Source organism: Geotrypetes seraphini, chromosome 4 (assembly GCF_902459505.1).
Source record: "Geotrypetes seraphini chromosome 4, aGeoSer1.1, whole genome shotgun sequence".
NCBI classification, from domain to species: Eukaryota; Metazoa; Chordata; class Amphibia; order Gymnophiona; family Dermophiidae; genus Geotrypetes; species Geotrypetes seraphini.
In genome coordinates, this window is record NC_047087.1 from 99,237,525 (window position 1) to 99,264,822 (window position 27,298).

The 27,298-nt window shown below is 43.6% G+C and overlaps 1 protein-coding gene across 3 annotated transcripts in view; it reads left to right on the forward strand.

Moving 5' to 3' along the window:
• Positions 1 to 27,298, forward strand: part of ST3GAL6 (ST3 beta-galactoside alpha-2,3-sialyltransferase 6) — a 235,045-nt gene that overhangs the window by 43,885 nt on the left and 163,862 nt on the right. The window contains exon 1 of one of the 3 annotated variants that reach the window (XM_033941154.1): positions 1,212 to 1,270. The exons of 1 other annotated variant lie outside the window; for it this stretch is intronic. The gene's annotated coding sequence lies outside the window, so the exon portion shown is untranslated. Of the gene's footprint in view, positions 1 to 1,211; positions 1,271 to 16,693; positions 16,716 to 27,298 lie in introns of those variants that run through there. One more of the 3 variants, XM_033941155.1, reaches the window with a different exon arrangement.

Sequence of the window (27,298 nt, forward strand, 5' to 3'; positions counted from 1 at the left end):
ATAATATCCACCGGTTCTCCATTATCAATTTGTCTGTTCACTTTCTCAAATAATTGAAGTAGGTTCGTCAAACATGACTTCCCTGTACAGTTACTTTCCAAGTTTCCAAGTTTATTAGGTTTTTACTAACCCATGCTTTAGTAAACACCTTGAGGGTGGCTTACAGTCTATTGTGTGGTAGTATACATTCAGTGGTTGCTATAGTCATAGTTAGGTGTAGTAGGATGCATACAATGGTTGCTATAGTCATAGTTAGGTGTAACAAGCAGGCATAAGGGGAGGAAAAGGATGGATTACATAGTATAAAAGGAAACAGGGTTCCATGTTACTTGATGCCCTTTGTGTTATACAGTGGTTCCCAAACCTGTCCTGGGGGATCCCCAGCCAGTCAGGTTTTCAAGATATCCATAATGAATATGCATGAGAGAGATTTGCATATAATGGAAGTGACAGGCAAATCTCTCCCATGCATATTCATTAGGGATATCTTGAAAACCTGACTGGCTGGAGGTCCCCCAGGACAGGTTTGGGAACCACTAGTGTTATGTATTGATGAAGGGCATAATATGCATCAGTAAAGAGGAATGTTCTTAGGTTTGCTTTGAACTTATAGGTAGAGGTTAGTGATTGTAACGATAGTGGTAGGGAGTTCTACAGCTTTGGGGCCTTGATTGCAAAGATGGCATCCCTAACATGTTCGTGGACTATTTCCCTGTGGGATGGGACGGTAAGGAGATATAACTATTGGCTCTTGACCAGACATCAAGTTGTATGAGGTTGTATGGGTAAAGGTTAATTGGTGAGCAGGCCCCAGCTTTGAAAAGTAACAATTTATCTGGTCAAATCCCAAAGTTAACCAGATCATTTGGTTTGAATACTCAGTACTTGCTCCATTGCTCTTATACTGTAGTCAGGACAGACAAGACACACTGAGAAAACACAAAAAAACAGACTATCCTTGACTATCCAGACTATTTTGTTATAACAGACTATCCTTGAACACACTGTATTGTGTCCTAGCCAACTTAGTTTTGTTATCATCCCTCTCCCATGCATGCATAAAATCTGTCTGCATAGTGCAGAAACCCCTTTCATTTAAAAATAGGTCTTAGGTAGACGTTGCTGGGAAGACTGAGTGTGATGTCAACACGGTTTCAACGTCACTACAGAAGATAATCCATGAAGGCGCCACTGTCAAAAGATGGTTCCATATTTTCCCGCTGTCCTTGATGTGTAGAAGACAGTTGGGGAGAGACAGACTCCTCCTGAGGTAAGTTTGGAGGGTCTTTAGAAGTTAATGTTCTCATCTTTGCTGGAGGTTCTTCTGATCTACTCTCGGTAAAAGCAATCTGCTGCCGAAGATAGTCCTTTAACTTTAGGAGTCTTAATTTCAACAATTTAGGCGGCATAAGTGAGAAATTATGACATGTCTTAACATCGTGGGTAGCTCCCAAATGCTGGAGAAAAGCTGAATGTGGGTCTATGATCGACATCTTAGGTGTACAAAGTGTACACCATTTAAAACCAAGGCTTTTTGTCTGGCGTTGTGAATAAAAGAGAATGATAAAAAAAATTTTGATGGGAAAGAAATGAAAAATGGGCCATACCGCAACTGCAGACAAATAAAAACTGAAGGGGGGGGGGGAATGGTGGGGATAAAGTTATACAGTGGCAGGACATATTTAGTAGATTTTTCTGAGCTTGCCATTTTTCTGGGTTGGCTCCATCAGCTGTGATATCATCATGTATGTGGTGATGATGATCATCAGTCCACAGAAAATTACCATTACAGGTAAGCAAATTCTATCTCCTGTTGGCAGGCCTGCCTCTTCAAAATGGCAGGCTTTTCCCCTTCCCAGTACATCCTGTGATGAATGGGAGGGGCCTTAAATCCTGATTGGCTCAGGCACCTAAGTCCCTCCCCTAGGGTCTCCACATTAGCTGATCAGGGCTTCCCTTGCCAGCTCCTGCTTTGGAGCTGGCAGGGGAAGCCCCGATTAGCCGATCATGGCTCCGGAGCTGACATGGGCAGCTGTGAATCAGCTGGGTGTGTAGGAAAACAGTGATGGGTGTTATTTTTTTTATGGAGGAGGAGGAGCTTCTGAGCAAGCACCAGCCACAGTTCCTCCCCCTTTTACCAGCGCTACTCCACATGAATATCATGTATTTCATTTGCATGCTATTCATGCTGAACATCCTCTGTTGGGGAAAAATCATTCCCACCATGGTAATTTTTACCATGGCGTCGGAGCATTATGCATCAAGCCCTTAGAGACAGGCTGTCTGGGTACCTTGTGCTCTGCTCCAGCACCTATCTTTATTATATCTTTTTAAAGTCTAGGGCTTGAAGGATACTCCCACACATTGGGCTTGATATGTAAAATATGGGCAGGAGGCCATTCAACCTATCTGCAGACATTCCTAAGAGTCAGATTGTTTAATATAATATCCCTTAAGCCTTTGCTGACATTCTGGATATGCCAACATATTGTAATGTTGAATGTTAATGCTGACAGAGTGCAGGCTGTCAATGCTACTGTGGCTGCTCTTTAAATTCTCCGCTGCAAGCTACAGACCTAAAATTTTATATGTGCCATGGCTCCATTTGCGACTTTAATCTTCTCTCATGGCCATAGCTCCAGTGTTCCCACCACAACCGGAGCAGTCACAGGATAGCCTACAGAGAGATGCAGCTTGCAGGACAGAAAGTCACAGAATCAACATTGTCCAGGGCCTCATAAGCAATTAAAGCAACCCTACCCTTCAGTTAGGCCTAGCCATCATATGGGAATGCAGCTTTCCCCTGGTTGGTATGACTTAGTCAGTCAGAGAAGTAGCACCCTTTACCAGTTCTGAGTCCTCTGGGGCTCCTGCAGTACCTCTGCCTTCTGGTAGTCTCTCTGCAAAACTCTCTCTGAACTCCCCAGACCCAGCCTAGACAGTACCTTACATATTTCCCTTCAAAAAGAGGAATAGATATCCACTGGCCAATGACAGGCAGGACCAACTTATTACCTCAGTTTACACAGGTTCAATTTAAGAACAGGGACTCCAAAATCTCCCTAATGATGAACACAGAGATAAGTTTGTGATGTCTTGCTACACAGGCTTAAAAAGCAAAGCTTTTAAAGACATGGAAGATGTTACATAATACATGGAGGTAAATTTTCAACAGTCATCTATATATAGTTGTACATATGAGGGGCGGTCAATAATTTATCTACCTCAGTAGGAAAGAAAAGAGAGTTAAAAAAAAAAAATGTTTTGTTTTTCAATATAGTCTCCTGATAGCTCCATACACTTCATCCACTTTTCCTGAAATAACTTTAACCCCTTTGAAAGGAATTCTATTTGACCTTGAAACCAGGATGTCACAGCTTCCTTGATATCTTCATCACTTGAAAACCATTGTCCATGGAGAGATTTCTTCAAAACTCGGAACAGGAAATAATATACAAATACTGCAATATAATGTACACATGCCTCTGGATTCTACATAAGGCGCTCAAAATTACATATTGAAATGTTGGCGTGCATCCAATTTCTCTGCACAATTTACTGTAAATGAATAATAAACCACTTAGTGCCGTTAACTGAGTACTAATTGTCAATTATGGATGCTAACTTGACAATTAGAATTTATGTGCTAGTTTTGCTAGGCGCTATTCTATAAAGATTCTATAAAACTTTATGCCCAGTTCTGAAAAGGGGGCATGAACATGGCAGGGACATGGACATTCTAAGGATTTGCAAACACTGTTACAGAATATGCCTGATCCACATCTAATGTAGGGCTCCTTTTACAAAGCCGCGGAAGAGGTTTCTACTTTGGGCCAGTGAGGTAAACACTCGACGCTCATAGGAATTCTATGAGCATTGAAGCATTTACCTTGTCAGCCTGCGGTAGAAACCTCTACCACAGCTTTGTAAAAGCTAGCGTTAGGCATGAGGATTTACACCAGGCTTCAGGGCTAAATATCTATTAGAAAGAAAAACAAGAAAAAGGGCATCCTGCCAAGAAAGAAGTCAAGGGCAGCTAGAGAATAAATGAGCGGCGACATTTTAAGGGGTTATCAGTGCAGGCAACATAGTAAGGAGTTATCAACGCAGGCTACTGTTTGGTTTTTTTTTCCACATTTACTCAAACAGATAAAGTACAGAATCATAACATAGTACATCAGGAAATTTCCATCAAACAAACACCTAAATCCTATACTATATTAGCCCACAAGCTGAGAGATCAAGAAAAGGAAAATGTAGAAGAAAATAGAGATGTAGCACCAGTGGAGGGGCATTTTCAATAGGACTTCTAAATCCTAGTTTAGACATTTTACAAAACACCCACAAAAATCCAGTACTAAACATGCCCATTTTTAAAACTGCAAAACGTCTATCTTTGTTTGTTTTGGGAGTTTGGGGGCTTTTTATCCCAAAATGGGTGTGTTGATGCTCAATGTGTCTATCTTTTTAAACCATTTTTGGAACCCTCCCCCCCCCACACACACAGAACGAGCTGTTAGGATGTAGGAAGGACCAGCATTCTTAGTATATTGGCCTCATAGATATCAACGTAGAGCAGTGGGGCACCCTAGGGGGCACTGCAGTAAACTTTGCATAAAAGCTCCCAGGTACACATCTCACCATAGCCCCCTTAAATTGTATGGTGAGCCCTCCGAAACCCATTGTATTCAAACTGTGCACTATACCGGTGACACCTGTATGTGGATACAGTGGGATTAGGATGGGGTTTGGAAGGCTCACAAATTCCACCATAAGTATAGTGGTTAGAGTGGAATTATGGACCTGAGTCCCCATCTCTGTGATGCAGTATACCACCCACCAGGCTACTCCAAGAACCTGCTTGCTGCTTTACTAGGACTGGCCATAACAGCTGAAGCTATGCAGGTATGTAATGTTTCATTCACATCTTTAGGGGATGGAAAGCGTCATGCCTTCATCCCTCCAGTGGTTATCTGGTCAGTTTGGACACCTTTTTGACACTTATATGTTGTTAAAATAGGTCTAGCCCCAGATGTCCAAATTGTGCCCTGTACATATTCTTAAATGTTTGATTATATTTTTTAAAAAAACATCCAAATCATAACCTCGCCCTAGTCCCACCCACGCTACACCTTGTCCCATGGCTGGTCTTGGCTCATGCATTAGAGACTGCACCTGGTGGTAATACTGGCTTTGGTGTGCTTTCTCCAGGGAAAAGCCCTACAAGGGTGATACTATTAGCTTTAGCAAAATTCAGATAAAAGTAAAAGGACAACAACTTGGTAACAGTCACAAAAAGTTGTCTCTTTATTCGGGCCTCAAAAAGAAAAATCTTCAATCACAGAATTAAGGCTCAAGGCTTTCTTTCTTTATTTGGCTGAGGAACTTGCTTCTCTTGGGCTCTGCTTCTCTTGGAGCTGATATGAGGTTTATTGACCCCTAGTAGAGCCACAGTCACTTCTTCCAGTTCTTCAGCAGCCCAAAAGAAGTTGGCTCAGAAATTTCCTCTGACCAATAATGCTGTCAAGTCATGTGTGCTGATATCAGGTCCTGTAGGGGAACTTCATTTAGACCAAATCTGATACACTCACCAAGGCACCCGAAGGCTACTAGGTTCCCTGAGTTTGTTCCCACCAACAATCAGTTTGTCTTGGCTGCTACCACCTGGACTCTGTTCTCCCATGATAGAAGCCAATGAGTGAGGTCATAAAATTTACAGATGACAATAAATTATTCAAAGTTGCTAAATTGTATGCAGACTGAAAGAAATTGCAGGATGACCTTGGGAGGCAGGCAGAGTGGTCATCCTATTGGCATATTAAATTTAATGTGAACAAATGCAAAGTGATGCACATGGGGAAAAAATAATCCAAATCTGAGGTCAGATTTCATCTTAGGAGTCAGTATCAAAGAAAAAGATCTAGGTGTCATTTTTGGACAATATGCTGAAATCTTTTTCCTAGTGTGTGACGGCAGCCAAAATCAAACAGTTTGTTAGGAATTATTAGGAAAGGGATAGAAAATAAAACAAAATGGAAATATAATACCATTTTATTGGACTAAATCCTTTTTTCAATTAGCTTTAAGGGCCCAAAACCATCTTCCACAGGTAAAGACAGGATACCATAACAGATATTAACTGTTCTGACCTGACCTGAGGAAGGAGGTTTTGGTCTCTGAAAGATAGTAAAATTGTATAAAAATTAATCAAGTAAAAAGATATCACCTTATTTCCATTTTCTATTTATTAAGGTATATTAATACAGCATACCACACTACTTTTTTTTTTTGAAAATATTTTTATTGAAGGATCAATGCATACGAGAAGATACAAAGTGTGACCAAACGAGAAAAACATCAAGTACAAAATTCAAGGGTTCATGTAAAGAACAGACAAAAATAAACAAATCCCCAACATATCATCTCCCATGCAGATCCAATTTTTGAACGAAACCCTCCCCCCCATCCCCTCCCCCCCACCCCTGTGCACCCCTGATCTCTAACCAGCACTAAAAGGAACTCCAATAATCCAAATAGGTCCTAGATTTCCAGCTCGCAACCCCCCGGCGGTGCTGCCTCTCCCATCCAGCCATCAAAGACATATTGGCCCGCCACTGTTGGACTGTTGGCCGCGTGGTGCCAATCCAGTAGCGAATAATTAGTTTCTTTGTGATTCCTAAGGCCACCAAAAGAAAGCGCCTCCCAGGTTCGCCAACACCCGCCTCCACCAGGGGACTTGTGACACCCAATAGCAACGTCTTGTAAGACCAATCTATAGTCAGTCCTATAACTTTCTCCAACTCCCGAAGCACAAAGATCCACAAGGGCCCTACATATGAGCATTCCAGAAAGTGATGTACGAAGGTGTCCCGATGAGCTGGACATCGGGGACAGCAGTCATCAGGCCACAACCCCATCTTTCGACCCTTACATCTCGTTAAATAAGATTGGTGTAGAATCTGCAGATGTACTTCCCGCAAACTCACATTAGGGGAGGCAGAGGCACATTCCTGAAAACACAGAACTAATTCATCAGCAGTGACCTGCTCTCCCAAAGCTAAAGTCCAATCCATTGCCATATCATCAAGAAATCTACTAGACCGTCTTTCCTTCCCCACTTTATACCACTCCGAGAGCGTATTAAATTCAGACGGGGCGGACAAAAACTGATGATCCAAGGAAGTGAAAGTGGGCAAGCTGTTCTCCGGTGATCGGAGCGCCAAACAATAACTACGCAGCTGCAGGTATGCAAACATAGACCCTGCAGTTCAACCCCAGCGGTCTCGACATGCCAGAAAAGAGGGAACCGAACCCGACCCAACCTCAACAACCTGTCCCACAAAACGGCACCCAGACGTCCGAACTGAGGCAAAAAAAGCATGTAACGATCCAGCAGGAAACTTAGGGTTTCCCACCAGTTCCGTAAAAAGCGAGGGACCCACCGCACCCCCCCAATGAAGACCGCCACCAGCACCAGGCCATTCGCAAGGGACGAAGCATAGAAGGGCAGGGTCCCGCCCCATGCCACAGGAGGTTAAAAACTGACACCGGAGCTGACAAAAGGTGCCAGAATCCAACCGGGGCAAACCTGTCAACTCCTGTATATAATTCATGCACCCATCTCAACAAAGCAGCAGCATTATAAAGACGCAAATTGGGCAAGTTCACACCTCCGTGTTTGCGCCCCCTAATCAGTTTGTTATAGCCAATTTTCACCCGACGAGAGCACCATATAAAGGACGAAACGATCCCCCTATAGGCCTGCACATATTTCTGTTTGATCCAAAGGGGCACCATTTGTAGTGGATACAGGAGCTTCGGCAAGAGGACCATTTTAATAAGGGCAACGCGCCCCAAGAGCTAGAGGGGAAATTCCATCCACCTCTTACACAAAGCTTGAACTGCATCTAATTTATCAAGTACGTTCTTCCGATAAACCACCCCCGGATCTGCATGCAGATATATTCCCAGATATTTGAGCGTACCCTTAGACCACTGCAGCGGAAAGGAAGGATCGTGCCACAGAGCGCACGGAGGGCGGACCGCCAAGGCCTCCGACTTATCAAAGTTAATTCGCAACCCAGAAAAGGCACCAAATCTCTGTATAAGGTCTATTAATCGAGGAACCCCATCTGCAGCGTCCCCCAGAAAGATGAGCATATCATCCGCAAACAAATTAATTTTAAATTCCTGGGAACCCAAACGAATACCATGCATATCAGGGCTCTGACGAAGCTTAGCCGCAAGAGGCTCTAGAGCCAAGACAAAGAGCATCGGGGAGAGGGGACAGCCCTGGCGCGTCCCCCTCTCGAGTTCAAAAGAAGAGGTAAGCTCCCCGTTAATCAGGATCTGGGCCATAGGATGAGCGTATAATGATCGAATCCCATTCAGAAAGCTTCCCATAATGCCGAACTGAGGAAGAACCCAAAAAAGATAGTCCCATAACACTTTATCGAACGCTTTTTCCGCGTCTAGACTAACTATAAGAGCGTTCTTCTGTCCTGGGTGTTGCCCAACTAGTCCAGGATTCTGAAGCACCGAAAGCGCCCTCAGCACGTTAGCAGAGGAATAACGGCCCGGCACAAAACCTGCCTGGTCCGAATGAACCAAGCTGGGCAAAACCCGACCCAGGCGTGCCGCCATAATAGCAGCAAACAACTTGATATCTTGATTGAGCAGAGAGATAGGTCTATAGGAACCCAGCTGATCTTCCGCCCGCCCCGGTTTCAGTAGAACCACAATATTAGCATGAGTTAGTCTATGCTGAGGCAGGTCACCTCTACTAAGAGCCCCACATAGGGCTTGAAATGGGCCCACCACTCGTGCCCCCAACAACTTATAATATTCAGAGCCCAGTCCGTCAGGCCCAGGGGCTTTAGCCAATTTTAAGGCCCGAATAGCTTGTTGGATTTCCAACCCTCGCACCGGGGCATTTAACACCTCCCGCTGCTCATGTCCCAAGGACGGAAGCTGCAGGTCTTGAAAGAAAGCCGTCCTCTGTACTGTGTCACAAGTCCCCTTATCATAGAGAGCCCTATAGTAATTAACAAAACTCTGCTGTATCCCAGTTTGGGCAGTTATTTCTCTACCATCAGGCGCCCGAATTCTTGATATAACGCGCTTCGGAGCCCTTGAGGTAACCAATGATGCAAGCAGTTTTCCCGCTTTGTTTCCCCATCGATGTAGGCGGTATTTATACATTCTAATGTCCCTAAGGGCTCTGTCAGCCAATAAGTCATTAATTTGCCTACGTAGGTCAAAATATTGAGATCGAGCTGTCGTGGCACCCGGAGCATGTAAACTCCCACGTAGCGCGGCCAAACGACCACACTACTTTATTCTAAAATAAAAATAAAAATATTTGTCTACCTCAGTTGTATGGTCATTTACATTTTCTAATTGTACTGCTCCCATTTAGAGAATGACATGGGGACAAATTTTTCCCCATCCCTGCGAGAACTCATTTTCCCGTCCTGTCCCAGCAAGTTCTTTTCCTGTCCCTGCCCTATTCCTGCAAGCTCTGTCCTCCTCAGCACAAGTCACAAACACTTTAAAATCATAAGTGTTTCTGGCTTGTGTGGTTAAGGCAGAGCTTACAGCGACAAGGCAGGGACAGACAGCGACAAAACTTGTGGGGACAGGACGAAGAAATTGAGTTCATAGAACATAGAAACATAGAAATAGACGGCAGATAAGGGCCCACGGCCCATCTAGTCTGCCCACCTTAATGTCCCTCCCCTACCTTTGCCCTGTGAATAGATCCCATGTGCCGATCCCATTTGGCCTTAAAATCAGGCACGCTGCTGGCCTCAATCACCTGTAGTGGAAGACTATTCCAGCGATCAACCACTCTTTCAGTGAAAAAGAATTTCCTGGTGTCACCTCGTAGTTTCCCGCCCCTGATTTTCAACGGATGCCCTCTTGGTAGTTCCTGCGGAGATGGGGACAAATTTGTTCCCGTGTCATTCTCTACTCCCATTCTCTGGTTTCTGCTTTCCTTGGTCTTCTCTTAACCCTCTTGCTAGGATTTCCTGGTCATTTGTCATTTTTCTCTTCTTTTTCTTCTAGTTTTCATCAATTTATTTTTCAGCCTCTGTCCATAGAGTCCTTGGGGTACTTTCCACAGTGGTGGATGAGCTGTCTAGCTACAACCCCCCCTCCCCTAATTTTAACAATGAATGGTCTGATATCACACCTTACCCCCACCCGCGTAGTATAAGATGAGTATATCTATTTAACCTATTTATTGAAATATAAAAAATATTTAAATTATAGAAAACTATTATAAGAAACCAATGACGATTAGGGGTACCGATGCTCTGTATGATCTAAAAGTTTAGTGGCATACAGATGGTACCACTGAGGTCTGCAAGTCGCAAAGTATACATTTGATAAAACTACTTAAGACCCTCCTGTTGATATTTATGCTGAATAGTAAGATTTGAGACATATCAGAAATGTACACATTGGGAATCACTTTATTGTAACTGTTATTATGTATTCATATGTCACGTGAGAAAGTAACTTTGAGAATCACATGAAATATGTAAACAATGAATTACCTTGGTCTAATCCTCAATGTAAATGCATTATGAAATTATAACCTTGTAGAGCTCCCAACAGCACCAATTACAGCACCCTTTTTCTGGGAACGTCATCGATCCTCCAAAAACTTACTTGCTCCACTCCATCACTGATGCTGAAACCGTGGATTGAAGACTATGTTTTGATTTTACTTTTATTTTTCTTTCCAGTTTATGAATTATTTTAATCTCATTTATTGTTTTACCACTTGTTTTGTTTTATTTTTTCATTTAAATTTCCCCAGAATTCTATTGTTCAACGGTTCCTCCCTTCTGCTTCTATTCCTATCTCTCATCTCTTCAACCTTCCAAAGTCCTTTAGATCGTAGTCTTGTCAGAATGTTTATTTTCTTATCTTTTCCTCTATCTCCATTTTTCCCTTCTTTATTACTCTCAAGGTACTTTAGTTAGATTGTGAGCCTTCGGGACAGTAAGGGAATTTCTAAGTACCTATCTTATTTATAATTTTAATGCACCCTAATGTATATTTTCTGTAAACCGCTTAGAACCTAACGGATATAGCGGTATATAAGAAATAAATTACATTACATTACATTACATTAGCTAAGTAATTAATGGAGCTAAGATTCTCAATAAAAGGGTGAGAGACCATCCATTAGGGAGCGCTTCCATCCCAACTCTAAGACTGCGTGTGTATGTTTCCTGTGTGGTATTCCTACACGAGTTCCCTTCAGGTAGGTACAGTCTAGGCGTCCACCTAGTGCTACTGAACTGTGCAGTGTAAAGACTGTCCCCAAGGAAAATACAGTGTTCAGTAGCAGTTTTATATTCTGACCTTTAACTGGTCTCAGTTCAACTTAGCCAATTTTCCACAAAAGCAAAAAAAAAAACCCCACACTTTTCTTTCTGTTTATCCATAAAGTTCAGATCCCTTTTATTGCAACTCGGCTTTCAGGCTCAAATAGGAACGTTTTCTTTACCAGGGCAAAATACCATGGGCACCACTAATTCATAAGTCCACAAACACAACCCTCCACACAAGAAAGGGTAAAAAGGAAAACATAGAAACATAGAAAGATGACGGCAGATAAGGGCTATAGCCCATCAAGTCTGCCCACTCTACTGACCCCCTTAATCATACAGCCACTCTACTGACCCGCTCCTTCAAGTCTATACCCTAGCGACTCTATTCCTTGACTTGACCCTTGTAGGGAACCCACATAGTTATCCCATTTATTCTTAAAGTCTGGGATGCTGCTGGCCTCATTGTTCTAATGCTCAATCACTCTTTCCGTGAAGAAGTACTTCCTGGCGTCTCCACAAAACTTCCCTCCCCTGAGTTTGAGCGGATGTCCCCTTGTGGGACAACAAAAAGGAAGCACTCCACCACTTTAGGCACTGATTATAATTGCTGCCTGTACTGCAGGTGGACCTGAGCCCCCCAGAGCTGAGTTAGAGAAACCTTGGAACCTGCTTAATTCTTTTTGTTTGGATAACAAAACCTCTGAGTTACAACTCCCACCCTGGTAATCAATAATTTAGGTTCTCTTTCCCTTATTGTCTGTTTTTTTTTTTTTTAAACAGGTTTTCCACACTGTAGCAGTTTCAACACTTCAACAAGCAGGTGGTAGGAAAGCTTCATTACAGCAGTATCCAAAACACTGCAAACACAATTATACTTCTCTCTATAGCTCCACAGCCATTTTCAACCCAACTTTACTGGGAGTTTCCGCCCTTGGTGGCTCTCAGCAAAAATCATTAGCAAATATCAAAAAAGAAAAACTATGTCCAGGCTGGCAAACACAGTCTATTCTTTCTTTTATAAGGTTCTACACTATACTGAGCAACAGTTTAAAAAAAACACAGTCTCTCAGAGGGAAAAGCAAAGAACAATATAACCCCCTCTGTTTCCTAATTAGAGGTTTCTTCCTTTTCAGCAGAGAAAAATAAATCCACCAAACAAACAGTTTCATTTCTCCACACCATTAGGGACCCACCTCCATGCATTTTTGAGGCAGTTAGTTCCACTGGCAATTCAGTTGTGTCCATCTCTTTAAATTTTTCTGGACCCTTAGTGGTTTGAAGCATTACTGTCCTCCCTGTTTAGCCATCTCCACCTCCTTGCCTTGTCAAAGCTAAGGTCAGCTGCTCCACTGATCACATTCCTGCCTGCTTTCCTGGTTCAGGGCTCTCTCCTTATGACTCTTAGCACCATATCCACTCCTCCTTATAAGGGGGATGGGGGTTTAGCTCTTTAGGGTGCAGAGTGTGGTTTTTCCTGCCCTCCCTGCACTGGGGCTGTCTTAAAGGGACAGGCTTCTTTTTGAAAATTGCAAACTTGCCAGACTTTGCAACAGGTTTATTCTGGTATGGGATTTCCTGACTGTTATTACTGGACAAGTCCCTGTCCTGTCATTCTCACTTTCTGAGGAGTAGGCAGCTGTCTAAGGGTTCCTAGTATTAATCTGGTCAGCTCTTCTGATCAAGGGATGGGTGTTTTCCCTTACTCTCCCTGGGACAAAACTAGTACTGGCATTGGGTTTGTCACAATATTCTGTTTGTTAGAAATCCTTCTAGCCAAGTGTGCACTTTACCACTTATTCCTAGAAAGTTTAGGATCAGCAATAGAAGTTGATGGTCTACCAATCAAATGCAGTAAGTCAAATTGTAGTACAAGGACTTGTCCAGTGCTCATGCGTGTTCTAGTCTCAGATGTCAGGGCATTGAATAGTGTTTCAGTGCTATAGTGTTTTCTGAAATCTGATTGTCTGGAATATAATACTGTAGTTTATGGTGTTCCAGGTACTCTGTGATTTGATTTGTTACCACACTTTCTAATAGCATGACATGAAGAGGAGTTGAAGCTACTGGTCTGTAATTCTTGACATCATTCATTTCTCCATTTTGATCTTTTGGGGTGGGTGTTAGAATGATTTTTCCTAGGTGTTTGGGGAATATTCCTTTTTCTGTTGAGTCATTCAGCCAGTCTAATAGATAGTTGTAGTATATTGTTGATTGATTTTTTTTTTTAGGGAATTTGGCCAGACATCTAAACTTTATTTAGTTTTTAATGCCAACAAAAAGTGCAATACAATTTACACACAAATAATAATAATAATCAAATAAGCACTTATAAACAATCAGATTCTATACAAAAGATAAAAATTCCCTCCCCCATCCATCATTACCATCAGGAAAAATACCAAAACAAAATATACACCCTCCTCCCGCTCCCACCCCCCTGCATTGAGATTTCGTGTATTTGGGTAGTATTCTTCCTAATTCTGTTTCCGTGATTGGGGAAAATTCCTCCCAGTACCTATCTGCTGGGCATTTTGTTTGTGAAGAGTCTTCTTTCTCTCTTGATTTTGTGCTGCTTCCTATGCAGTTCACTCTGTGTCTGATGCAGTTTACTTTTGCTTTGAAAAAGGTTGTCAGTTCAGCTGCTGTTGGGGTATTTGTTGATTTGGTTGTTAATTTAGTTTGGTGACCTAGGAAGTGTGTCATTTGAAATAATTTGTTTCAAATCAGGTTTTCCTTTTCCGATTTGTTTGGCTAGTTTTGTACGGACTTTGTAGTGGTTGATCTTTTTTCTCCATGAGATTTTATCTTCTTCAGTTTGCTGCTTATTCAATTTCCATTCTAGGACCCAGAATTCCCGTTTCCAGACAAACTGCCCAGTTTTAGAGTACCATCCAGACATATGATAACTCTACCTCAGTGAATGAGACTCCAGACTGGTGTTTACTAACCTGAAAACCTCCCATGGGGCTGTACCAGTGGATTTAAAAAGTGCTCTCAGAAGTTATAAAGATACCTGAAGTGGAAGATGGGCTGAGGACATCGCTCTCAAGCAGTGTTTCAAAAGCAATGCTTTAGAAAGGAAACAGTGTGGGAAAAAGCAGAGACTGCTTGTTCTTAATACAGCCGTGCCTTTAACCTCTAAGTAGAGAATATTCTTTTGTTTTGGGGATTTTCATACTTTTTGTGGGGGGGGGGGGGTTTGTTGTGGGGGAGATCCACAAATACTGGACCAGATTGAGATTTTTTTGGGGGGTGGGAGGGGGTCAGGGGGTTGTTGCTTGATACAGACCCTCCTACACCTCATCAGAATATTGAGGGCATAGACTGAAACAAGTGCATATGGAATTCCATAAAGAGAGTAGTGCAGTACCACTCATCTCCCTTGAGTAATCCTAATATACTGTACTTATGTTCCTCAAATGGGATGGTTTTATTAAGTTCGCAGTACCTGCTTGTGAGGGAGTGAGTGAGATAGTGAAGAGCACTCCCTCACTGATATTGCAATTATGCCTCATACAGCATGGAGCGCTAGCTCATGGATGCTAAAAGTAAGCTACCTTAGGGTTGGTAGGAGAAACCTGCTGAGTAAAGGAGGCGGGGCTCGGGCAGGGAGGAGTTTAAATGCTCTGGAGTTGAGCCGTTCAGAGAGGCCCTAAGGCATGAGGCTTCCAAGAGGAAGGCCCTGAAGCAAAAGGACTCGAGTTGAAGTTAAGTCATAGTACCTGAGAAGAGGATCAGGGAAGCAGTGTGGCTTCAACATCTTCAAGTGAGAGAAGAAGGTCAAGGTAGGAAAGAACCTGGTACTGAATGCAGAAGGTACTTGTTTAGTGTATGTCCAGAGGGGATTCAAGAAGGTAATACTAGTCATTGTATTGGGCTAGGCTGGGAGCCAGCCCCAGGAAGAGAGTGTTAAGAGTGATATATGTTAACTCGAAACAATAAATATTTTCCTTTTGTTTGAAAACCCTGGGTGTAGGGCTGTGTTTTCTGACAGATCCAAGCCACACCCTCAATCACATTACCACACTACTCTTCTAGACACAGAAAACACAGCATAATAATAATGGCCCACCCATTCCCAAACTAGTTTCTAAAGTTTAACCTCATTAAGATGGGTCTCTTGCAAAATTACAATCCCTGTGATCTGACTTCCTAAAGCCATCAGAATCTTTTTTTCTCTTGATCAGAAAATTCCACAAATATTCCAGGTAATAAAATGCGCTCATCAGAATAAGTGAAATAAATAAAGCTTTGAGAGCATAATAGTAAACTCCAGACAGAAAGCATTATGGTAAATTAACATTATATAGTGAGCTGTCCCATGGAGAAAACATAACATGCCCAGAGAAGTATTCAGATAAAGAAAATCCACAACCATCATCACATTAATGGGGCCCCACAAAACTCCCATTCCTTTCCATCCCCTCCTCTCGAGAAAGAAATAATAGTCTGAACAGTAAATCAACAAACCCCTCTTTATTTATATGCAATATATTCTCATCTCCAGCTACAGCCCCAGAATTATAGAAGGGAAAAAGATCAAATTCACTTTTACAACATAAGGCAAGGCAACCAATTCTCATGCAACAGTGAGATAAGTAAGGCAAAAAATACTTGTAGGGCACCCAAAACCACAGAAAGTCATCCCAACTCTTTGTGGCCTTTGACCCAAACTTGCCAGGCACTCCAGTTACCAAGCACACAATCTCAGCAAGGATCACGTACTGCATTACCTTCTGCTACTGAAGGAGTCTGGGACTGGTTTTCCTAAGTGTTGAACTAAGTTTTCTCTTTAATAAAATGCTGAATTATGTTTAGCTGTAGACCTAACTTATCTCATGTTCTAGCCTGCCTGCACTGGATGTTTTAGCTTGGGCATTCTAGCTTCTTATGGCTATCTCAGCATAAACGACATGTAACAGAAAGCCTGCAGGGCTTAGATAAGTGACCTGCTAGTTAACTGCTAGTGTGAGCTTAGGACCAATGATTGTTAAGAAAAGTAACACATGAAAAGTTTTTTCTAGAATTCAGTTGTATAGCCAGAAGAATGTATATATATCTCTGTAACTTCCTGGTTTCTGGACTTCTGAAGCCAGCTTGGGGCTCAGGGTTCCGCTTTCTTCAAGTCTCTAAGTTTTGTGGCTGCCCAAAGTGACCTTTCATTTGGCACTTGAACTGGGACTTGAAGGTCTTTTGACCACCGGCTACTCGATTGGTCACTTGTGTCTGGTCTGAGAACCGACCTGTCTGCTAAGCCGGCTGGATTCCTCTTGGAATTTGTAGACCTCGTGGCTCTGGCCGGCTCAACTGATTAATCGAGTCCTGGGTTAAAGTGCAGGTATCTGTCTGGGGTTGACCACCAAACTGGTAAGTGGAGGAACTGATCATTCCTCTCCTGTTTCTTTTCCGTTGCTTTAGTAAATGACTTGATCCATCATTGAAACAGTGGGGAGGGATTATAGGAACTGTGTCTGTCTGTTTGTGAAACGAAACTGAACTAATCTGTAGATCAGAAGTTAGACAATAGACGTAAGCTGTTTGCATTTACAGGGCTCAGCATGATTCGGATGCATCCTTAAAACAAAACAAACAAACAAAATGGTGTAGATTGAACATTTCAGGAGTCAGGAAATTGGTTAGAACTGGCTATATTTCTATTGTGCTGTATTTGTACAGGAAGAAAATTGTACGAAAGTACAGAGATTGCTTTTTGCACGGACCGTTTATCTGCATGTATGTGTGGATTTTTTTGTGTGTAAATGATATTCAAAATCCCCATCCTTTGTATTTCTATCCAAGGTTCCTTATGAGTTTCAAGTATGCCTTCCTCGTGTCACCTACCTTGGCTTTCATATCTCCCAGGGAAGTGAATTGATTTGAGTTGAGCAGTGATCTCTGGGAGGGGTGGGGTGTGGGTAGGGTGGGTGGGACTATAATATAGATATAGAATATCTAGAATATAAGATTTGAAAGAATGCTGGCAGAGCAAAAAGGCGAGTCCCGGTTATTCAGAGAGATTTGGAGCCCATTGGAATCTTGTTAAGAACCATTAGAGTCTAGAGCAGGGGTGGGCAACTCCAGTCCTCAAGGGCTGGAATCCAGTTGGGTTTTCAGGATGTCCCCAATGAATATGCATGAGATCTATTTGCATGCACTGCTTTTAATGCATATTCATTGGGGACATCCTGAAAACCTGACTGGATTCCGGTCCTCGAGGACCAGAGTTGCCCACCCCTGGTCTAGAGGGACTCATTTTATTTTATATTATTTATTTTACTCTTAATACTCTTTGTATGCATCCAGAATGGGTTGGGGGTAGGTGGGAGGAGCGTTAAAGATGTTTCATGAATTTTACATAAGGTGAAAGTGCTGTTTGTTAATAAGAACATAAGAACATAAGAAGTGCCTCTGCTGGGTCAGACCAGAGGTCCATCATGCCCAGCAGTCCGCTCACACGGAGGCCCACCAGGTCCAGGACCTGTATAGTAATCCTCTATCTATACCCTTCTATCCCCTTTTCCTTCAGAAAATTGTCCAAACCCTTCTTGAACTCCAATACCGTACCTTGTCCTATCATGCCCTCTGGAAGCGCATTCCAGGTGTCCACCACCCGTTGGATGAAGAAGAACTTCCTAGCGTTGGTTCTGAATCTGTCCCCTCTTAATTTTTCCGAATGGCCTCTCGTTTTTGTAGTTTTCTAAAGTTTGAAGAATCTGTCCCTCTCCACTTTCTCTGTGCCCTTCAAGATCTTGTAAGTCTATCATGTCCCCTCTAAGTCACCGCTACTCCAGGGAAAAGAGCCCCAGTTTCTCCAATCTTTCAGCATATGAAAGGTTTTCCATACTTTTTATAAAACATGTCACTATCTTTTGAACCCTCTCGAGTATCGCCATATCCTTCTTTAGGTACGGCGACCAATATTGGACGCAGTACTCCAGATGTGGGCACACCATCGCCCGATACAGCGGCAGGATAACCTCTTTCGTTCTGGTTGTAATACCCTTCTTGATTATACCCAGCATTCTATTCGCTTTCTTAGCGGCCGCTGCACACTGCGCCAACGGCTTCATTGTCTTGTCTACTATTACCCCCAAGTCCCTTTCTTGGGTACTCTCACTCAATGACAGCCCTCCTATCGTGTAGCTGTATCTCGGGTTTCTGTTTCCTACATGCAAGACTTTACATTTAACTTCATCTGCCATCTCATCGCCCACTCCCTTAGTTTGTTCAGGTCCCTTTGTAAACCTTCACAGTCCTCTATAGTCCTAGCCCCACTAAATAGTTTGGTGTCGTCTGCGAATTTTTTTACTTCGCACTTCGTCCCTGTTTCTAGATCATTTATGAAAACATTGAATAGCAGCGGAACACCACTCGTGACCCTCCTCCAATCCGAGTAGTGGCTCTTCACTCCTACCCTCTGTTTCCTGCCTGCCAACCAATTCCTGATTCATCTGTGTACGTCTCCTTCCACCCCATGGTTCTTCAGTTTCTGAAGTAGGCGTTCATGGGGTACCTTGTCAAAGGCTTTTTGGAAGTCTAAGTATACGATGTCAATGGGGTCCCCTTTGCTCATCTGTTTGTTAATTCCTTCGAAGAAGTACAATAAGTTCGTTAGGCACGATCTTCCCTTGCAGAAGCCATGTTGGCTTGTTTTCATAAGTTTATTCCTTTCTAGATGCTCCTCAATGGTATCTTTTATCAGCGCTTCCGCCATTTTCCCCGGAACTGAGGTCAGACTTACCAGTCTGTAGTTCCCCGGGTTACCTCTTGATCCCTTTTTAAATATGGACGTAACATTGGCTATCTTCCAATCCTCCAAGATCACGCCTGTTTTCAGGGATAGATTACAAACTTGCTGTAGGAGTTCCGCTATTTCCTCCTTAAGCTCTTTCAGCACCCTAGGGTGGATTCCGTCTGGGCCTGGTGATTTGTCAGTTTTTAATTTTTCTAGCTGCCTGTGTACGTCTTCAAGGTTTACTTCCATGGATGTTAATTTTTCTTCTTTGTTCTTCTTGTTCTCCTTATGATGTTTTGTTGCACTTTGTATAAGTTTGTATAAAATCAATACAGTTATAAACAGAAATAGAGTTAATATAAGTCTTACCCTTTTTCCTATGAGGAGGAAGAGGAAATAAGATATAGCAGAGGACAGAGAAGGGTGTGTGTGTGTGTGTGTGTGTTTTAAGTATGAAAAAGGGAGGAGGAGAAGAGAAATTAAGCAAATATAATGCTGAAAATCAGTGATAAGAGCAGAATATGAAATTCTGAGTAATTTAACTTTTAGAAGTTTTCAGGGCAGTCTTATTCTCAGCACTGTCCCAAAGATAATACAGTTACTTTAGTAGTAATTCCCAGCCCCCTCCCCTCTACACCTAATCAGCAGACACAATGACTGAAAACTAGTATTGAGGTCAGAAATACAGACTTTATAACAGATCAGTGCGTGGCTACCCTAAAACACAGGATTTATAACAGAATTTTCCTTACTTTAGTCTCCCTGTGCCAAAAGGTCCCATGGATTTTCATTTAAGATCTGCTGTCTCAGCAACAGAAGTTGATACGTCCCCAACGGTTGCTTCCCTGTCGTCTTTTGAACAAACTCCACCTCCTCAACCAGGAAATGTATCTTTGGAAGAGATAGCTGTTTCCCCCGTAAGGGAATCAATCTTCTCCTCCTTTACTTTTACCTTAGATGGGAAAGATAACTGGCAATAAAGGTAAGGGACACTCTATTTTAAAGGCCCCTCTAAGCCATTTCGGATGGTCACCGTAATTACTTCCGAAGAAACTGAGCCTCAGGGAAAACAGGTCACTTTACAAGATATGTGGCAAGTTGTAAACTGAATTTTCTATGAAAGGAACAGTTGCTTCACTATGTCAGTTCTTTCAGGATAGGGCTATTAAGCTCTCCAAGGTTGAGAAAAGTTTGGATGAGATCAGGGCCGCCATCAGGGCAGTACTACCAGTCCTGCATTCAGGGGCCCGGAGCTGACAGGGGGCCCGGGCTCCCCCAGGGTCCTAGTTCACAGTTCTTCAACCGCTGGTCCGCAGACTGGTGCTGGTCCCAGTGGCGTACCTAGGGGGGGGCGGTCCGCCCCAGGTGCATGCCCCAAGGGGGTGCACAGGAGAGAGCTGGACAGGGGACCCACGGAGTTAAATACATCTCGAGCCGCGAGGCTCGTCTTCTGTTCCTACCTGCCCTGCAACTCACATATAGCCGATCGGAAGTGTTCCCCGATGTCAGCGCTGACGTCGGAGGGAGGGCTTAAGCAAAGCCTGCCCTCCGATGTCAGTGCTGACGTCGGAGAATACTTCCGATCGGCTATTTGTGCGTGGCAGGGCAGGCAGGAAACAGGAGACAAGCCTTTCGGCTCGAGCTCCGTTTTGCTGAGAAAGTTGCAAAAATGGGCTGGGAGGCAAACGCGGAACACAAAAGGGGGAGGGAGTGCGTTTTGACACAAGGCATGAACTTGGGAGAGAGGAAGGGAAGGAAAGAGATGCTGAGATGGGGGATGGAATGGGTTTTTGGACACAGAAGACATGGACTTGGGAGAGAGGAAGGGAGGGAAAGAGATGCTGAGGTGGGGAGGGAATGTGTTTTTGGACACAGAAGGCATGGACTTGGGGAGAGAGAAAGGGAGGGAAAGAGATGGTTGTGTACACGGGGAATAGAAGAAAGGAGAATTTTTGGTCATAGGGAGGGAGTGAGATACAGATAGTGACATACCAAGGTGGGGGAGGGTGGGGGGCTGTCTGCCCCACCCCGCCCCGGGTTTACGTCCCAAGGGGGTGCACAGCTGGCCACCCTCCAGTGTTCTCTCTAGGCTGGCAAACTGCGGCTCTTTAGCCACTTGAGTGCCACCGCCACCTTCGGGAACAGGCAGGTGCCAAGTTCTCCCTGCTTTTCCCTGTGGGGCCGACCAACTCTTGCCACTCACGGCAATCGCACAGGAGTGTTTCTGGTACCGGCAAGTGGCGGTTTCTAGGACTCCCGTACAGTGCGTGACATTCGAGAAGCTGTGTAGTGGGAAGCCATGGCGTACCCCGGCTTCGGAGGCGTGAGTATGCGGTCCTGTTCGAACCCCTTGGGCTTTCGTTCTGTTTTCTTTCAGGACTGTCTCGCCTTTTCTCGATCGAGGGGGGAGGGGGGGTTGGGCTGTGGGGATAGGATGGGGGAGAAGGATGTCTTGCTATGTGTGCACGTCTCCCACCTCAGATAGCCGCCATGGTAGTGGTAGAAGGTGTCCACCAGGCCCTAGAGGCTGTGTGTTGTAGCTATGATGTTTGTCCTCGGGGTGAGGATGGAATTTATCAAACCACTTTACTGGCCAGAAAGTCAGTGGATTGTGACATTCCTCCTTCCCTGCTCTTCAAGTTTTCATACAAAGACTTTGCCTTTTCTCTTATCATCACAGAGTCTATTGGTATTCTCTTTTTGTAGCAATCCTGCACCCACAGAAATGTTCCAGCTTCCGTGCGAGAGAGATTGGCATCTCGCACATGTATTCTCTTCACACCTGCTGGTGCAGCTGCCGCAACAGCTTCATGGATTTGTTTTTCATTCTTTTTATGTACCTAACGGTTGACTCATTAATGCCATAGTGTCGAACAACAGCGGAGGAGGACTTTACTCTCTGAAGCATATCCAATAATTCTACCTTTTCTTGTAAGGTTTTCACCTTCTTCTCCCTTTTGGGAGCATTTTCGGTAGCACTTGAACGTTTGCGCTTTGTAGCTATGGTGGGAGACTTGACCTATTCCTGAAGGAGAGGCAATATCCCAGATATATTTTTTGGCAGGCAAGCAGCGATTCAGAATGCTTTTGGGCAGGCAAGCAGCGATTCACAATGCTTTTGGCAGGCAAGCAGCAATTCAGAATGCTTTTGGGCAGGCAAGCAGCGATTCAGAATGCTTTTGGGCAGGCAAGCAGCGATTCAGAATGCTTTTGGGCAGGCAAGCAGCGATTCACAATGCTTTTGGGGAGGCAAGCAGCGATTCAGAATGCTTTAAGCAGGCAAGTGATTTTCTCTATGCATTCTGGGAAACAACATTTCACTCTATGGATGCTGGGAAGCAGCATTTTTCCCTGTGCACGATGTGAACCAGTGATTTTCAGGGTGAAAGTTTTGAAACTTAAATTTTGTAGGAGAAATCATGGAAGCAGAGTGATTATTGGTAAAAGTTTAACTTTTTTTACATTACAGACATCATTTTGGGGGGCAGAGTCACCCAATGATAAATCGCGATTATGTGAAACCGCAAGTGCAGAAGCCACAAATACGGAGGGAGAAGTGTAAACAAAATATCATAAATATAATACAAATAGGGTTACCATATTTGTGAAGACAAAAAAAAAAGAGGACACATGCCATGCCCCCAGCCCCACCCCACCTCCAACATGGTCACAATACAATACTACTTTATCTTATAGAAAAAAAATTTAATTTTTTTTTTAATTGTCATCTCTGATTTCTGCTTTCTTCATCTTCTCATTACTCCCTTCCATCCAGGATCTGCCCCTTCCATCCACCATCTTAAGACAAAGTTATTTGTTGATGCCTACTTCTAATATGGCATGATACTTTCTCTGAAGCTGTTTTATTCCCTAATTTAAAGCAGATGATTATTCTTTAAAGTAATGCAAATGGTGCCTTTTATGTCAATAGCTATAGGTGCAGTTTCATGGATTGTTATGTTTTAGTGTATGTGTATTTTTATGTTTTTATGTATGTAATCTTGGAAACCGCTGAGATTTTTGGCAGTATAGAAACTTTTTAAATAATAAATAGATAAATAAATCTACCCTCTCCCCTTGCCCTTCTCCCCTTTTCATCCAGCCTGTACCCCCTCTCTCCTTTTTACGATTCATTCCAGTTTAGACTTTCTTCATTTTTATCTCTCCTACACCAGACCCAGCATCTCTCTTTTTCCCTCTCTCCATATTTCTCTGCTGACCCCCTCTCTCCAGCATCAATCTCTGTCTCTCTTGTGACTCTAATGCCTCCCCCTCTCCTTTATTCCTTCGTATAATCTCTCCACTCCACCCTGCACCCTATGTTTCCTTCTTTTCTTCCTCCCCTCCCCCTCCGAGCAGCATCGTTCTCTGCCATGTGGATCAGGACTCCGGTATTTTCCTCTTGTCCCCCCTCCCCCCTCCTGGTGCAGTCTTTGACTTCTTTGACACATTGCCAGCAGTGTCAGTGATTTAGACATCCGCTGCCTGCCAGCTACTGAACTCCTCTCTCTGTCGCATCCCACCTGTGCAGGAACAGGAAATTGCATCACAGGATGTGGAATGCAGCAGAGAGAAGAGTTCAGGAGGAGCCAGCTGGCAGTGGGTGTCTTAGTCACTGACACTGCTAACATCCAATCTGAACCTTGGAAGACCGCAGAGGGGGGAAAGGACTAGAGAGGAAGTGCAGGGCAGCTGGGAGGAGAGAAAGATAAGTCAGACTTTGGAAAGGAGGAGAGGTTGGATGCATAATTTATGCTGAGACCAAAGTGGGTGGGCAGACTTGCAGGTGACTCACTTTTAAAAAACCCGGACAGAAAAATAAAAATTTGCTTTATTAAAAAAAATGTCCAGACAGTCCTCTATAAAGAGTGCATGGCTGGGTTTTCCAAGACGTATGGTAACCCTAAATACAATATCAATCTTGACAAACTTCACACACTGTGCTAAGAAAGGCACATGACAATAACTTCTAATTTACTGAAAACTAGCCTCAGAAACTCTGGTAAGGCATTCCCAGCACTCAACCAGCCTAATACAGCCACACACGCTAAGGCAAATTAATCATAGGCTCCTCTTGCAGCTGGGAACTGCCACTCAAACTTGAGGAAAAATCTGTGCCGGCCTCAGTTGCAGAGCAAAAATACCCTCTGCACTTCTACACAACACAGTGTGGAAAAATGTGGTCACACAAAAATTACAAAAATACAGAAATCAACACAATCAAGCCAAGTACTTAGCTGGAGCTAATTGGAGTGTGCTCTCCTGGAGAACTGCAGACGGGCTCACTTCTCCCATTAAATTCTACTGTTTAAAGCTCTGCAACCAAGGCCAGCGCAGGTTTTTCTCAAGTTTGAGTTTTTTACTGTGGCGGTTCTCGGCTGCAAGAGGAGCCTTTCATTTCATCGATTTGTATAGTGTTGAAATTATTGTGACAACATTTAATCAGTAGCCACTGAATATTTGACCTGTTGTATAGGTGTCCTGAGCTGTGTACTCTGGAAATACTCCAGATCATCTGTGTGAGATGGAGGGAAAGAGAGAAAGGAAGCATAGTAGGAGAGGTGAGTGAGTGGTAGGAGCTAGCTTTCAGCACATCATGGAACTGGGGGAAGGGGGGACGACACTGTGGCACACAGAGTATGTAGTTGGGTGCTGCAGGCATGTGTGTATTTTGAAGCCTCTTATCTACGTACAATCCTCCTCTTATCTCTCTGCTCTGAAAGCAGTCAAGTAAGCTGAATCCAGCCACAGAATCCATGAAAAGGCAGCACTGAATGTGCAGATCCTAAGCTCTTTTATTAATACTTGGGGACCATGGGTCTTTTTTATCAAGGAAAGGCAAGCGTGCAGGTACACAGTACCTCCCCCTCAAAAAAGCCCTTCTTTCCGGACTACTTTATCAACTTCTCTTAGCTTTTCCTGATATTGTTGCCTGTCTTCCTCTTTCTGTGATCTTGTGTAGATTTATGAAGATTAGCTTCCTTTTAGGCAATCCAATGCGTCCTAGGCTTTGCTAACTATTGCTAATAATTTATTAGAGAATTTTCTAGCATTGCAGTACTTATATCTACCCTTACCCAGAAGAGAGTTAACCCCAAACAGTTGCCCCTGACTGCAGTTAAAACTTTTCAGGACCTCCAGACTGCTCCTTTTTAAAAGTACTCTAACCCCCCAGTTGCCTTTTATTATGGAAGTTGGTGCCTCCTAGGATTGAGTAGATAAAGTTCTCTCTCAAGGGGAGATTCTCAAAAGCTTGCCATGCAAGTAAAACTGGTTGTAGCCAGTCTTACTTGAAAGGCAGCTCAGCCTCTGATGCTCAGGATTCTTGAGGGCTTTTACCAGTCACAGTAGCAGCCACCAAGAACCCTATACAAATGCATTACAAGGAGCTCACTAGTATTAAAATGTGCATTCCATGTAATGCTCAGGAATGAATGCCCATCTCTAACCGGGTCAAATTTTCCTGCAGGTCTGGAGGTGCCAATAACAGCTGTTGTGTGTTGTTATGCGAGTGTACGTCCCATGCCAATGGTCAGAACACAGCTGTTAGGTGTAAGGCACATGCTCACATAACAGACGCACAACAATTGCGTCCATATTGGGTATTTAAACAAAAAGAACCATAACTGCTCACGAGCTCTGGTAGGGGAGCTGTACTGGGCCTGTGTAGAAGAGCTGTGTCTACCACTTAGCTTTTCTGAGCAGGTGCCAGGCATAGCTCCTCCACCTTTTAATGGGCTACTCAACACAAATAGCGTGCATTTAATTTGTATGCTGTTTATGCTGAGCGTAGCCCAGCAAAACAAAATTGCTCCCAACCCAGTATTTTTTACTGGGTTGCAGGAGCTTTGCACATCTGCCCTTCATGGGTCCAGATTTAGCCAAACTCCACCCCTGCACATAACTCTCTAGAAAATTCTCACCTGCAGAGAGCAATTATGACATTAGAAACCAAGAAACGCTTGCAAATTAGTAGGCATTTGAAAAATGTCAGCATCTTTTGCAGGGAGCTCACCTTTCAGGAACAGCATTTAGGAATTACCAGAATGTGGAATATATACAGTACAGTCTGCCCAAAAATTAAATTCCCACTATACTAGCTGGGCATGCGCTGCCCACCCTTAACATCGCAACCAAGCTATGCCACGATGAGGAGGAGGGCCACCATGGCAGGCACAGAAGCCCGGAGTACAGATCTTGGTGATAGTAGCAAATATTCAAACAAGAACTTTGAAGGCCGAAATGAAGAAGGGATCCATATGAACAACAGTTGAACATGGGTCAGTTGGTCCTAAGAGAAAGGTGAGCATCATTTGGAAGGAACGGGCAATAGCCTCTGTTGTCTTCAGTTGATCGAAAGGGAGTCAAGTTCAGATCCCCAAACCTAGAGCGGTGAAGATGGGTGCCACGAGGCATCCAGTGTGGTAACGCAACCGATCCTGGAGAAGCTGGCAGGCGCCCCAGGAAGGGTTCTCTTTAAATTTTATCATTTATTTGGATTTTGCTCAGATCTTTTACAATAGTAGCTCAAGGTAAGTTACATTCAGGTACACACAGTATTTTACCATTTCCTTGTACCTTGAGAGCTCACGGCCTAATTTTGTACTTAATACCAAATCTGCACTGTACCATTGAAATAAAAACTCAGCTCTCCATGCCATAAACTCGTTGGAAATGGTAAGTCTTAAGGAGGGCTTGAATTTTAAGATAAGACAACTCAGAATGTGAATACAAAGCAGAATGGCAAGAAGAACTTAATCTAGTCATAGAAACATAGAAGATTATGGCAGATAAGGGCCATAGCCCATCAGGTCTGCCCACTCTACTGACCCACCCCCAAGTCTACTATCCTAGGGATCCTACTCCTGGTGACAGGTTCCCTTGGCTTAACCCTCTAAGGGATCCCACATGGGCATCCCATTTGCTCTTAAATTCTTGCACGCTATTTGCCTCGATCACCTGCACCGGGAGCTCGTTCCAAGGATCAACCACTCTCTTGGTGAAGAAATATTTCTGGTGTCGCCATGAAATTTCCCACCCCTGAGTTTGAGCGGATGCCCTCTTGTGGCTGAGGGTCCTTTGAGAAAGAGAATCTCTTCTTCCATCTCAATACGGCCGGTAATATACTTAAACGTCTCGATCATGTCTCCTCTCTCCCTACGTTCCTCGAGTGAGTACAGCCGCAAATTTTTCAGCCTTTCCTCGTACTATAGAT